The sequence below is a fragment of the Schistocerca nitens genome, chromosome 1 (genome assembly GCF_023898315.1).
Source record: "Schistocerca nitens isolate TAMUIC-IGC-003100 chromosome 1, iqSchNite1.1, whole genome shotgun sequence".
Taxonomy (NCBI): domain Eukaryota; kingdom Metazoa; phylum Arthropoda; class Insecta; order Orthoptera; family Acrididae; genus Schistocerca; species Schistocerca nitens.
The window spans coordinates 889,288,712-889,302,654 of NC_064614.1; the positions used below are offsets into that span (position 1 = coordinate 889,288,712).

The window sequence follows — 13,943 nt, forward strand, 5'->3', positions numbered from 1 at the left end:
CCCGACGAGGTCCTAGCCACACATTTCATTTCATTCCGCCATTTGCCTGAAGTGATTATACAAATGCTTCAGTAGTAGTCTCCAACGATGGCACGGTGCATTTATTTCGGTAATGTAGCCTCCTCCCGCGGTCATTTGCGCGTGGTTCCTATTTTACTAATTGTGTACTCGTATGATGCAGATGTTTTCATAATAGTACAAGATCCTGACATAAATAGACCTTCCCTCATGGAGTGTTCTAATAAAATTTATATTTTATGCAGTGTAATGTATAAAATAACAAAACTTGCCAGGGTTTATGCTCCATATCGCTGCACAGTTATTTTTAATTAAAAATTATTTAATGATTTTTTCGGTACTTGCTGTTATGCACCAATTAAAAGTGAAACATGTAAATAAAACGCCAAAGTAAGGTTGCCTACCCTCTTCCAAGCACTAATGAAAGGTTGTCAGGTGGAAACAAGTAAGCGCGTATATTACCTACATCAAATTTCCTTACGTAATTATAAAAAAGTAGATACTTTTAACTGGTAATTCGAAAGTATAGGGTAGCCTTAGCAAAAATAGGCAAACCTTAGGGTTGTCGCGATTTTCAGTTTCAGTAATTGATTACGAGTGCGTGGCACGCCGTAGGAACACTGAACGTACAAACCTACGAGACAGAAATAGATGCAAAATAACTTCTGCGTGTGAGACAGTCACCGATTAAAATACAGAGTTCGTACGCTCATTTCTCTGTTTAAAGAGAAAGACAAATCAGGTATACTTCCGAGAATCTGTTTTGGAGTAAATAATGTTGATATTGATAACAGATGAGTGTTTAACGTCCCGTCGACAACGAGGTCATTAGAGACGGAGCACAAGCTCGGATTAGGGAAGGATGGGGAAGGAAATCGGCCGTGCCCTTTCAAAGGAACATCCCGACATTTGCCTGAAGCAATTTATGGAAATCCCGGAAAACCTAAATCAGGATAGCCGGACGCGGATTTGAACCTTCGTCCTCCCGAATGCGAGTCCAGTGTGCTAACCACTGCGCCACCTCTCTCGTTGATATTGATGGCAGGAATGTTTACGATAAAAATAAAATGATAATAGTGCATAATACTAATAATTATGTAAATAGTAATGGTTTTTAAACAGTTATAAAAAACTATAACTATACCGCCAAGGATCTGATTTTTAGCAGAAAATACAAATAAGAATGAAATGATAATTAAATGGACACCCTAGCTGCAAACCGGCGTTGATATACTTCATTGGGGACATGTTGAAAATGTGTGCCCCGTCCGGGTAAAGAATGGTAATAATAATAAATATGCGCCCACCAATATCGAAAACAAAAAAAATCGCGAAACAGTCGAAAAAGATTGGATCAAGCTCGAAAAAACTGTGGGCAAAATTCAACAACACGACGTTAAAAATCCTGATGGGAGACTTCAACGCTCAACTCTGGGAAGAAAAAACTTGTCGAAAAATAATCGACAAAAATTATACACACTAAAAAAATTATACTTACTAACACTAGTGGCACACGTCTGATTAACATATACCAAAAATTCAACCTCAAAAGTTATGTCCACCCACTTCAGAAAATCCCCACAAAAACAGAAAGCATTGCGATCTCCAGTCCAACATCTTGGTGAATATCAGATCGACCACGTTGCCATCTCCTACGCCTAATACAGAATCATCCATGACATTAAAGTCCGAAGAGAAGCGAACATCGACTCGGACCACTACCTCACCCGAGTTAAAGAAAAATTCTCCCCGAAGAGAGTACAGCATAAAAAACCGCATATTCAAAAGTTCTACTCATCTAGAATTCAAGAAACAAAGATCACAGAAGAATGGGAAAAAGAATCGACAAACAACTGGACTGACATCTATAGAAAAATAATCAGAAAATCCAAAGAATTAATCCCACTTAAGAAAAAGGCAAAACACCCATGGCGGGATTCCAACTGCGACCAAGCCATCGTCAATTGCCGAATCGCCTTTCAAAAATACAACAGCAACAAATCGCCAGAAACCCTACAACACTTCCTCGATATCCGCAAAGAGACGAACAGAACCACCAGGAAAACCAAACGCAACTGCAATACCGAATAGCTCAAATCAATTGAGGACAGTTTCAGAAGTTACAATAGCAGAAATTTCTATAGCGCTTTCGCTAACAGAATTAGAGATTACTCACCACAAAATTTGACCTTCAAGAAAAAAGATGGGAAACTCGCACTCACCAACCAAGAAAATTGCATATAACTGGCACACTGTTTTTCTGACTTTCTTAGTTGACCTGAACCATCCGAACGATTCCCACATACATCCCCAAGTCACACGAAACCCGACGCCGATCCACGGACGCAAGAAGAAATCCGACACCACATCACAAAAATGAAGAACGGAAAGACGTCAGGAGAAGATGGAATCACCGCAGAATTACTGAAAAATCTCGGTACATGATCATTACAGGAAATCACACAGGTCATTCAGGACGTATGGCGAAGTGAAGAACTCCCAGACGACTGGAAATGCGCATTCATCCACCCACTTCACAAGAAAGAAACAAATCTGAAGTGAATAACTACAAAGGAATTTCCCTCCTTTTCGTTCTTTACGAAGTCGTCTCCGCTTGCCTCTTACAACGCACAAGAACAACTCGAACCCCTAATAGGTGAATATCAAGCAGGTTTCAGACCACACAGATCAGGCACCGAACACATTTTCAACATAAAGTCTACACTGAAAATTCGAGCTACACGAATCTCCCAACCATCTACACATTTGTCGACTTCAAGAAAGCTTATGACTCCATCGACCGACAATCCCTGTTTCCTATACTCAAAGAAAACAATCTGGATCCAAAAACACAACGGTTCATTAAAAAAAAAAAAAACCTAGTAGACTCAACTTCCAAAGTCAAATTGAACGGAGAAATCTCTCAACCTTTTTCCATCAAGACTGGCGAACGACATGGCGATGGCCTCTACCCACTACCTTTCAACATCGTTTTAGACAAAGTCATCAAAGAATGGGAACAAGAAATGAAAAATCGAAACATCTGGAGACCCATCAGCCTAGGAAAAGAAAAGGATAACATCGACGTTACATGCCTAGCCTTCGCTGATGACCTCGCGATCCTTTCTGATGACGAATAAACAGCAATCCATCAGACTGAAGTCCTCAAAGAATGTACTGAGAAAGTTGGACTGCAAATTTCTTTGTCTAAAACCGAATTCAAGGCTACAAAACAGATCAAAACACAAAATTTAATCGCTAAATATGTCACAGTAGACAAGATTAACCACTTCAAGTAGTTAGGAGAAAACGACGACTGAAATTCTACGGACACATCATGAGACTAGATGACAACCGATTAACAAACAAAATTTTGACGTACTTACAGAAACTGAAAACGGCGACAGTCTGGATAAAACAGATCCAAATTAATCTAAAAAATGCCGAAATCTCACCGACAGACGCCGAAGATCGAAACGTCTTCAGACATAAGGTCTATAGCTGGAAAGTTTCATCTGAAGACAAAACCCAAGATACTTAAAAGAAACTCGTCAGATGAACGTCGAGCTAAGCATAGCGAGATGATGAAAAAATTCTGAAAGAACAAGAAAAATAACAGCCACAGGTCATAATTTGCTTTATGTGATCCTCTATGGATCTAAACAATATATACTCAGCGTTTTGAATTTTGAAGCTAACAGTAATTTATGGTATATAAATATATACTGTAATAATAATGTGTAAGTAACATCATTTACTTTTCAAATTAATAAATGAAGAGATCAACATTTAAAAAGCCGTTTAACACGTTTGTGGTAACAGAAGAATTTTAATTTATTGTGCAATTTAATATTTTGGCATACTAATAGTTATTCAGAATGTGTGCATCAGAAGTTGTAATATTGAAATCAAACTTTGAGGGGTTGTCATCATTATTATCGCTGTCAGCCTTGTAGACTTCATAAGCTTGTAGGGGTATTAGATCCCCGATGAAAACTGTTTGGTTTAAATAGCCGTCCATGCATCATACGAAAATTTCGGAATTTGCTGTTTTAATGGTTTCTAGCAGGTGGAATAATGTTTGAATCATATTTTTTATTTTTTCATAAATTGCTCCATAACTGTCCTGGACGAATAATTTGTTGTAAAATACGAAATCTTGTGCACTGCTTTATACCACACGTAAGAGCAGTAAACTGCTAAACCATCGGATTATTTGGTTGATAAAAATGTTGTCATCATCTGTTAATGACAGAAAAGTTATGTAATGAATTAATAAGCAACCAATTGCATAAAAGAAATTTAATTTCTTTACCGGTTTCGGGAACTTAGTGCCCTTCTTCAGAAGGTTATGCCTTCTGAAGAAGGCAGTAAGTACCCGAAACGTATAGAAATCAAATTTCTTTTATGCAACTGGTTGCTTATTATTTCATTATATACGACTACAGTTACTGAAGATGGATAAAATTATAGATACGAAAATTCTTTTGTGAGTTTCGTGTTTTTATTTTTTCTCAAAGGTCTGATATTTTCTTTATTGTAGAAAACAATGGTGTAATCTCAGCCTATTTGATGGAGTATGTATAATGTGAGTCGCTACTTCGGTGCTAATTCTGTGCAACTGACGCAGTTAAGGTGTTTGTTATTTTCTCTCTTAACTGCTGAATGTTATTTTCTTTCTCAGTGCTGAACCCGCCAACCAAATTTCAAAGTCAGAAACTTTAAGCATGTTGACCAGACAGGTTATTATAACATCAATGTCAAAGGCTTCTTCTGAAAGTTTTGAAATTGGTGGCACTTTGCTAACGTGAAACGTAAGTCGCGTATCCGCTTCTTTAAGTTGACATTCATAATCGATTTCTTCCATTACGACATGAATTTCCTTTATTTGGTAAGAGTAGCACGGTTATAAAGACTTTCTTCGTTTGCATTATTGATGCCAAATGGACATTCTCCTAATAATGGGCTAAAAACTTTCTACCAAAGCCTTCTTAAAACGACAATTCTTAAGACTTTCCAAAGAAATCGGTAGGAGTTTACTGTACACGTCCCGTAATTCTATATGGAATATCAAACCCATGTTGACTTCGTCGTTCACAATCTTTGATTGAAAGCGTTAAATAATGATTAGCACTCGTATAATATGTATCTCTACAGCATTCCTTCAACATTGTTTTATGGGGATCGATTCAACTACTTTGTGAAAGGTTTGTGGCAAAGAGTATCCGACCTTGCGTAAGAAGTAAAATCCATCTGCTATTCCAATGTCGATTCGTGTCGGCTGAACCATGTAAACGTAAGGTTTCAGTATGTTGGCTCATTTGGACTTGTTTGTTTTTAACATTTCACCTGTACACGAGAAAAGAGCAGGTGTTAGTGCAAATGTCAGTCAGTAATTAACATTTTTAGGGCTAATTGCGAGTAGGAAACCAAAATGTCCCATTTAATTTTTGGTGCTGCCTGTTTATTAACCTGGGCTTTAGAGCTGGACTGTGATGCGAAATTAAGAGTTTTGTTTCGTGATATGTGTGTTTCAAATCTCCTAATAAAACGGATGCACTCAGAAATAAAAGTTAACTTAGAATTCCTACTGAATGAACAGCTAGTAGGAAATCGGTAACATCGGAAGATGCTGCTTTACCAGTATAAATGTACCATAAAGCAGTTTTATCGATACTATATCAGATGGATTGATGGTATTTTTAATCGTTTTATCAATACGTGGAGACTTGCTTTATCTTTTTTGTGTTCTGCTTTTTGTGCGAAGGATGTTATGTATCAACTTGTTAGGACAGATATTCTCCTTGACAGCAGTCAGTATTTTTGTTCTCATATTATGACTAAGAGCATGTTAAGATTATTAACCAATTGATTACTGGTATTAGCATTAATGAATGGTCTGCTCTAGCGTCAAGTCAACAGGTGATATGGCAAAATAGAGCTTTGCATGTCTAATTACAAATACGCTCGTCAAAATTCGGTAACCGGGGTTGAATTTTCTTGGTGCTGCCTAATAAATTTAGTTAAGTGCTTTAGCGATGGTCTAGCATAATTAGCCTCCTTTAATGCAAATAATTAATCATTCCTGTTAAAAATGTGTGCTTCGAAGTTACTGGCGGTAGTATTGAGCCGTTTTTCCACGTTCATACACATCAAACTATGTTTCAGAGCCCCCTTATAACCGTTAACATTGTGGCTCGATAAATCAGGTAGTTCAGTCCTCCCCTTAACGTAGTGTGCTTGCTAACACTGAAGTCCGACGAGCACTGGAGTTTGGCTTGCACTACGCTTATGAGAGAGCTGCAGTTTCGGAAATAGACTGCCATGCAGCGCCGCCGCCGCTGGCTTAGAAACAAAATCGCGACAGTCCTAATATTTTCCTACTTTTGCTAAGGTAACCCAATACCATCGCGTTTGCAATAAAATTATCTATATATTATGCATAATTATTTAAGGAAATTTGATTAGGATAATTCACTCTTACGTTCTTCCATCCGGCAGTCTTTCGTTATTGCACGGAAAAAAGGTAGGAACTTTACTTTGGTGTTTTATTTACATATTTTACTCGCGGTTGATGATAAATTTTTTTAAGAAACTGCACAACATTAAGCATCGAGACAAATTTCATTAAATAATTTGTATTAAGAATAGGCTACTGAGTGGCAACACAACTTTTTTGTTTTTTTATACATTATGCGCTACAAAATAATTTTTATTAGCGAACTCGATAATTTATTCGGGATCTTAAACTACAATATTCCTGGCATACTTTTGAATAAGAAGTATTTGGACGACTTCACGATATTTGTTTATTTCTTTTGTACCTGCTATTCAAAAATTATAATTATAAAATAAAAACCAGGACAAAAACGAACATGACTTGACGTTAACATAAATGCTACCTTATTTGCAAGAAATGCTTCTTAATGTAATTTTGAATAGGATTCAGATTTGTGGGTAGTGGAAGTGTTTCAGTTTCTTTAGAGGAGTTATAAGGAAGTGATACAGCCGGCCGAAGTGGCCGCGCGGTTCTGGCGCTGCAGTCTGGAACCGCGAGACCGCTACGGTCGCAGGTTCGAATCCTGCCTCGGGCATGGATGTGTGTGATGTCCTTAGGTTAGTTAGGTTTAACTAGTTCTAAGTTCTAGGGGACTAATGACCTCAGCAGTTGAGTCCCATAGTGCTCAGAGCCATTTGAACCATTTTGAAGGAAGTGATAAGCTGATGTTTTGGGTCATTATATTTGTAGAATATGAACATGGACCTAGTTCTTCAGCACATACAATATTTTTAAAGTAATGACGTAACTGCTGAGTCAGATTGTCATCAACAAAAGCGAGTTCACTTAACACCAATCTAAATACACACTCGCATACCATAGTGTGCCACCGCATTGCTTTACAGTGTTCTAAAGAGTTTTTTTTATTCTGCAGTTCGTTGGCTCTACCACATACAGTGTTATATTATCAAATAACTTTAAATAACGTTCGCCAATAAATGCTATGTACCGGGTGTCTCTCAGGAGTCTTCAGGTGTTTCGGGAAATACCCTCAATTTCCCTTTTGCATTGCGTAGCTGGAGTCCAGTGAGACCAAAGAAGTATTGCTCATCATGTCTCTTATGCAACACCCAGTGACCACAGAAAGCGTCGGGTTGTGTCTAATTACAAACAAAATAATTTCTAAAGCGGAATTGTATGCGCGTATTCGATAGAGCTGCCCAACATTAGTCTCCTACTATATTCGTTTCACCGATATGTATTGACAGGGACGGTAAAACAACGAATAACCAGTACTTCGGCAGCGACTGGGTAGCGCTAGTGCGTGGCGGTAGCAGTCAGCACGGGATCGTTCTATCGAATGGGTACGTAAAATTCTGCTTTAAAAATCATTTTGTTTACAGTGGGAGACAAACCGACGCTTTCGGTCGACAGCGGGCGTCGCATGAAAGATGTGGTGGACTGTATGTGTTTGCACTAACCCCCAACTATACACTGAAAAATCTAAATTGCAAATATGTGGCGAAATACCACAGAAAAAGCGCCTGACGACTCTTAAAGTGAAAGACCCTGTATATTCTTCCCTCTCAGGCTCCTTTTTGCAAAATTTAACTGTTTTCGTGCATTTACCTTCGCTAGTATATACTGGGTGATCAAAAAGTCAGTATAAGTTTGAGAACTGAATAAATCACGGAATAATGTAGATAGCGAGGTACAAATTGACACACATTCTTGGAATGACATGGGGTTTTATTAGAGCCAAAAAAATACAAAGGTTCAAAAAATGTCCGACAGATGGCGCTTCATCTGATCAGAATAGCAATAATTAGCATAACACAGTAAGACAAAGCAAATATGATGTTCTTTACAGGAAATGCTCAATATGTCCACCATCATTCCTCAACAATAGCTGTAGTCGAGGAATAATGTGAACAGCACTGTAAAGCATGTCCGGAGTTATGGTGAGGCATTGACGTCGGATGTTGTCTTTCAGCATCCCTAGAGATGCCGGTCGATCACGATACACTTGCTACTTCAGGTAACCCCAAAGCCAACAATCGCACGGACTGAGGTCTGGGGACCAGGGAGGCCAAGCATGACGAAAGTGGCGGCTGAGCACACGATCATCACCAAACGACGCGCTCAAGAGATCTTTCACGCGTCTAGCTATATGGGGTGGAGCGCCATCCTGCATAAACATCGTACGTTCCAGCATGTGTTTATCAGCCAGGCTGGGGATGATGCGACTCAGTAACATATCGGCGTACCTCTCACCCGTCACGGTAGCAGTTCAAAACCAGAATCACGCATTTCCTCGAAGAAAAAAGGCCCGATAACGGTAGATGTGGTAAATCCAACCCATACCGTGACTTTCTCGTCGTGCAATGGACTTTCCACGACAGTTCTAGGATTTTCGGTAGCCCAAATTCTGCAGTTGTGGGCGTTGACAGACCCTCGGAGCGTGAAATGAGCTTCGTCGGTCCGCAACACGTTATTCAACCAGTCGTCATCTTCCGCCATCTTTTGAAACGCCCACACCACAAATGCCCTCCGCTTCACTAAATCGCCAGGTAACAGTTCATGATGCCGATGGAATTTGTACGGTTAGCATCGGAGGGTACGCCTAAGTGCCAACCAATCAGTAGTGTATGGAATACCGGTGCGACGTGCGACTGCACGAGCGCTGACTTCACCGTGCATAGACGAACCCGCTACAGCCTCCATTTCTTCCTGAACTGTCTCAGCAACATTACGCCTTGTGCTCGGTCGGCCACTACGGGGTCTATTGTCTAAACAACCCGTGGCTTCGAACTTCGAAAACATTCTCGCCACAGCTGCATTTGTCAACGGACCTTTACCCGTTCGAATCCCCTTCCTATGGCGATAGGATCGTAACGCTGAACTAGCACATTCCCCATTCTGATAATACAGCTTCACTAAAAGCACCTTTCCAGGTAACGTCAACATGCTGCGACTGCTGGCGCATCTGATTCTCTCTCTCATTACAGCTCCTTTTATACACGATTGTCATGCGCAGTCACTGACGTTTTGCTGTCCAGCGCCATCTGTCGGACATTTTGTGAACTTTGTTTTTTTTTTATTCTAATAAAACCCCATGTCATTCCAAGCATGTGTGTCAATTTTTACCTCTCTATCTACATTATTCCGTGGTTTATGAAGTTTTCAAATTTATACTGACTTTTTGATCACCCGGTATATATATATATATATATAATATATATATAATATATATATATATATATATATATATATATATATATATATATATATGTGTGTGTGTGTGTGTGTGTGTGTGTGTGTGTGTGTGTGTGTGTGAAGTTTTATTCGTATGTTCGTTGTTTGCAGCCTTGCTTACACAGAATTCTTCCGCCAGTAAGTTTAACTTTCTTCTTCAAATAGATGAGCTGCAAGTTCTATGCGCTCTGCGTCTACTTACACACCATGTATATCTCTGTGAACTGCATCGCACAAGCTGCTCGCCATTGTACCATTTATTAGAGCATCTCCCAGTTGCATTCATGTACGGTGCACAAGAGGAAAGATTGCTTAACCCTTTCGTGGTTGATGGGTCATATATGTCCCACTAACTTTGAGCGCCAGTTCGAGTGTCGGTATATATGTTACCCAGCTCTGTACGGTGCTGCCATCTAGGGACGACTGTACTGAACCTGAGAAAAAATCGGGACTGCACTGCAAAGGCAGGAGTGCTAGTTCTGCAAGGTTCGCAGAAGAGCTTCTGTAAAGTTTGGAAGGTAGGAGACGAGATACGGCAGAAGTAACGCTGTGGGGATGGGGCGTGAGTCGTGCTTGGGTAGCTCAGTTGGTAGAGCACTTGCCTGCGATAAGCAAAGGTTGGTTGGTTGGTTTGGGGGATTAAAGGGACCAGACTGCGGATAAGCAAAGGTCCCGAGTTCGAGTCTCGGTCCGGCACACAGTTTTAATCTGCCAAAAAGTTTCATATCAGCGCACACTCCGCTGCAGAGTGAAAATCTCATTCTGAGAACAAAAGTTGTTTGCACTGCTTGTGGTGTACCACACCATGTTTTCCAAAGTTTCATGGAATGTAAAGTTTTGTAAATATTGGTCATGTATCATGAAAACTGAAATGTAATGAATATTTTTTACACTGGCTCTACACAAATAAAAAGATTACATGCATGTATAATTTGTAGTTATTTTATTCTCCACAAACTCCAGTTTATGGCAAAAAATAAATAAAATTACAAAATCAGTCAGTCAGCAGAAAAGGTATCTCGCGTTGGTTCATGGGACATATGTGTCCCACTTCCTGTTGTGAAAAAATGGAGAACTTAAAAAATATTTTGGTGGTGAAAATATAATAATGGGACTAAAAAGAAAACGTTATCACCTTAATATTTTAAAAATCTGTAAAAAATGAATTTTATCCATGAAAGGGTTAAATGCCTGTGTGCACGTTGTATTTAGTGTGATCTTGTCCTCGCAGTCGGTATGGAAATGATACATACATGTTTGTAGTGTACATAGATTCCTCTGTTATGCTGGTTCTAGAAACTTTTTCAATGCAATAGTTGGCTTCTGTCCTCGAAAGTCTGCAGTTCAATTCTTTCATCATCTCAGTGACACTTTCCTGCGGGCCTGACAAACCCGTGACCATACGTACTACCCTTCATTGTGTACTCCAATATCCCCAGATAGTCCTATTTGGTACGGTGCCATACACTTGAGCTATATTCTATGATGGATCGTACGAAAGTTTTGTGAACAGTGTCCTTTGTAGACTGACTGCATTTTTCCAGTTTCACACCAATGAACTGAAGTCCGCCACTCGCTTTGACTGTGACTGAGCCAATGTGATCATCCCATTTCATATCTCTACAAGTGATACACCCAGGTATTTGTATGAGTTGACCGAGTCGAATTATAACTCATCGATATTACATAGGATACTGCATTCTTTTTTCATTTTACGCAGTACACAGGTTTACATCTCTGATCATTTAAAGCAAGATGTCCGTTTGTAAACCGCTTTGTACAGTGTTATTCAGACTGTATTTCATTATCTGCACTGCATCAGCTGCAAAAAATCTGATGTTATTACTAGTATTAACTGCCAGGTCACTAAAATACACTGAGATGACAAAAGTCGTGGGGTATCTCCTAATATTGTGTCGGACCTCTTTTTGCCCGGGGTAGTGAAGCGACTCGACGTCGCGTGGATTCAACAAGTCGTTTGAAGTCTCCTAGAGAAATATAGAGCCGTGCTGCTTCTATAGACATCCATAATTGCGAAAATGTTGCCGGTGCACTGTTTTGTGCACGAACTCACATCTCGATTATGTCCCACAAATGGTCGATAGGATTTGTGTCGCGCGATCTGGGTGCACACATCATTACTCGTAGCTCGAATCCTCCAGAATTTTCTTCAAACCAGTGCGCGAACAGTTGTGGCCTAGTGACGTGGCACTTTGTCGTCCACAAAGATTCCATTGTTCGCTACGGTCGCAGGTTCGAATCCTGCCTCGGGCATGGAAGTCTGTGTTGTCCTTAGGTTAGTTAGGTTTAAGTATTTCTAAGTTCTAGGGGACTGATGACCTCAGATTTTAAGTCCCATAGTGCTCAGAGCCATTTGAACCATTCCATCGTTGTTTGGGACCATAACGTCTGTGAAGGGCTGCAAATGGTCTCCAAGTAACTGAACATCTAGAAGACGCAGTCCATTCAATGTAAACACAGGCCTCATCATTATGGAGCCACCCACCAGCTTGCACAGTACGTTATTGACAACTTGGGTCCATAGCTTCGTGTCGAACTCTACCGTCAGCTCTTAACAACTGAAATCGAGACTCATCTGACCAGCCCAAGGTTTTCCAGTCGTATAGGGTCCAGCTGATATGGTCACGAGCCCAGGAGAGGCGCTGCAGGCGGTGTCGTGCTGTTAGCAAATGCACTCGCGTCGGTCGTTGCTGCTATAGCCCATTAACGACAAATTTCGCCGCACTGACCTAACGAATGCGTTCGTCGTACGTTCCACATTGATTTCCGCGGTTATTTGACGCAGTGTTGCTTATCTGTTAGCACTGAAAACTCGACGCAAACGTGCTGCTGTCGGTCGTTAAATGAAGGCCGTCAGCCACTGTGTTGTCCGTGGTGAGAGGTAATGCCAGGAATTTTGTATTCACCGCGTACTCTGGACACTGTGGATTTCGGAATATTGAATTCTGTAAAGATTTCCGAAATGGAATGTCCTGTGCGTTTAGCTCCAATTACCACTCCGCGTTGAAAGTCCGTTACGGCCATAATAACGTCGGAAACCTTTTCACATGAATACAAATGACAGCTCGGTCACTGCACTGCACGCGATACTACCGCTATCTGTGTGTGCATGTCGCTATCCGATGACTTTTGTCACAACAGTGAACAACATGAACAACAAGGATCATGTAAGTAGCCGAATGGTTACCGCCAGTGCCTCCGGTGCGGAATGATCCATGTTCAGTTTCCGGTATCTCCTCAGATTTTTCTGAGTTTGGGAGTTATGGAGCGGGACCCACTCTGCTTCGTGAGGCCAAATGAAGGGCTTCTTGAATAAAGAAACAGCGTTATCGCCAATATTCATGTACTGGCAATAAATGGATAATGGGATCACATGCCCCACAATCAAAGATTGCCCTTCTTATTGTCTTGTAGGCAGCATTCGGCCAGTCGGAACAGACATAAGGCCTAATACCTGAGTGGTATTTAGTTTAGTTAGAACAGCAAGTGTCCCAAACACTTCCCTGGAGCAGATACTTAAGTTGATGATTCTCCATCCAAGGTAAAGTGATGTGTCCTTAACAATAAATTCTCATTCCACTCACAAATTTCGCTCGATATGCTATACCTACTGTGTCATACGTTTTCGGGAGGCAAGAAATACGCCAACTACCTTCTTGCCTTGATCCATGGTTTTCGGTATGTCATGTTGGAAAATCGCAAGTTGGCTTTCGCATGACCAATGTTTTCGAGATTTAAACTGGACCGCATGAAAGAGGTCATTTTGTCGTTAAGAATTGTTTACTGGCGCCTGTATGGTAGGGAAAGGAGTTCTGCATTTATGCAGAGCCGTATGACGCCGGAGGTAGACCGGCATATACTAAACAAACTCACAATGTCTCTATTAGAAATACTCTTTCCGGACAGTGGAATCTAATGCGGAAAGTTAGAAAAGACTGGCTTTTCTGGGGAAAAAACCGCGGAAAACTGTAGAACGACACGTGGGGAAACGCAGTGCTAGCCGAAGCATAACTGGCTTATATAGCCAGTCGCAGCAGGAACTGTTTTGCGGACGACGAGACTCTCGACCTTTTTTTGTTTGTATACGAAATGCCCGTCACGTAACATGAGCTGACCCCAAATATGCGGACACTCTGCTCCCATGTTCTAC

At 40.6% G+C, this 13,943-nt stretch overlaps 1 protein-coding gene and 1 non-coding gene across 3 annotated transcripts in view; both read left to right on the top strand.

The window, feature by feature from the left end:
* The window catches only part of LOC126191653 (inositol-trisphosphate 3-kinase homolog), a 524,458-nt gene that overhangs the window by 212,486 nt on the left and 298,029 nt on the right, over positions 1–13,943 (top strand). The window lies entirely within an intron of this gene.
* Trnar-gcg (transfer RNA arginine (anticodon GCG)) lies at positions 10,343–10,469 on the top strand. The gene is made up of 2 exons: positions 10,343–10,380; positions 10,435–10,469. It is a non-coding gene; the product is annotated as a tRNA-Arg (tRNA).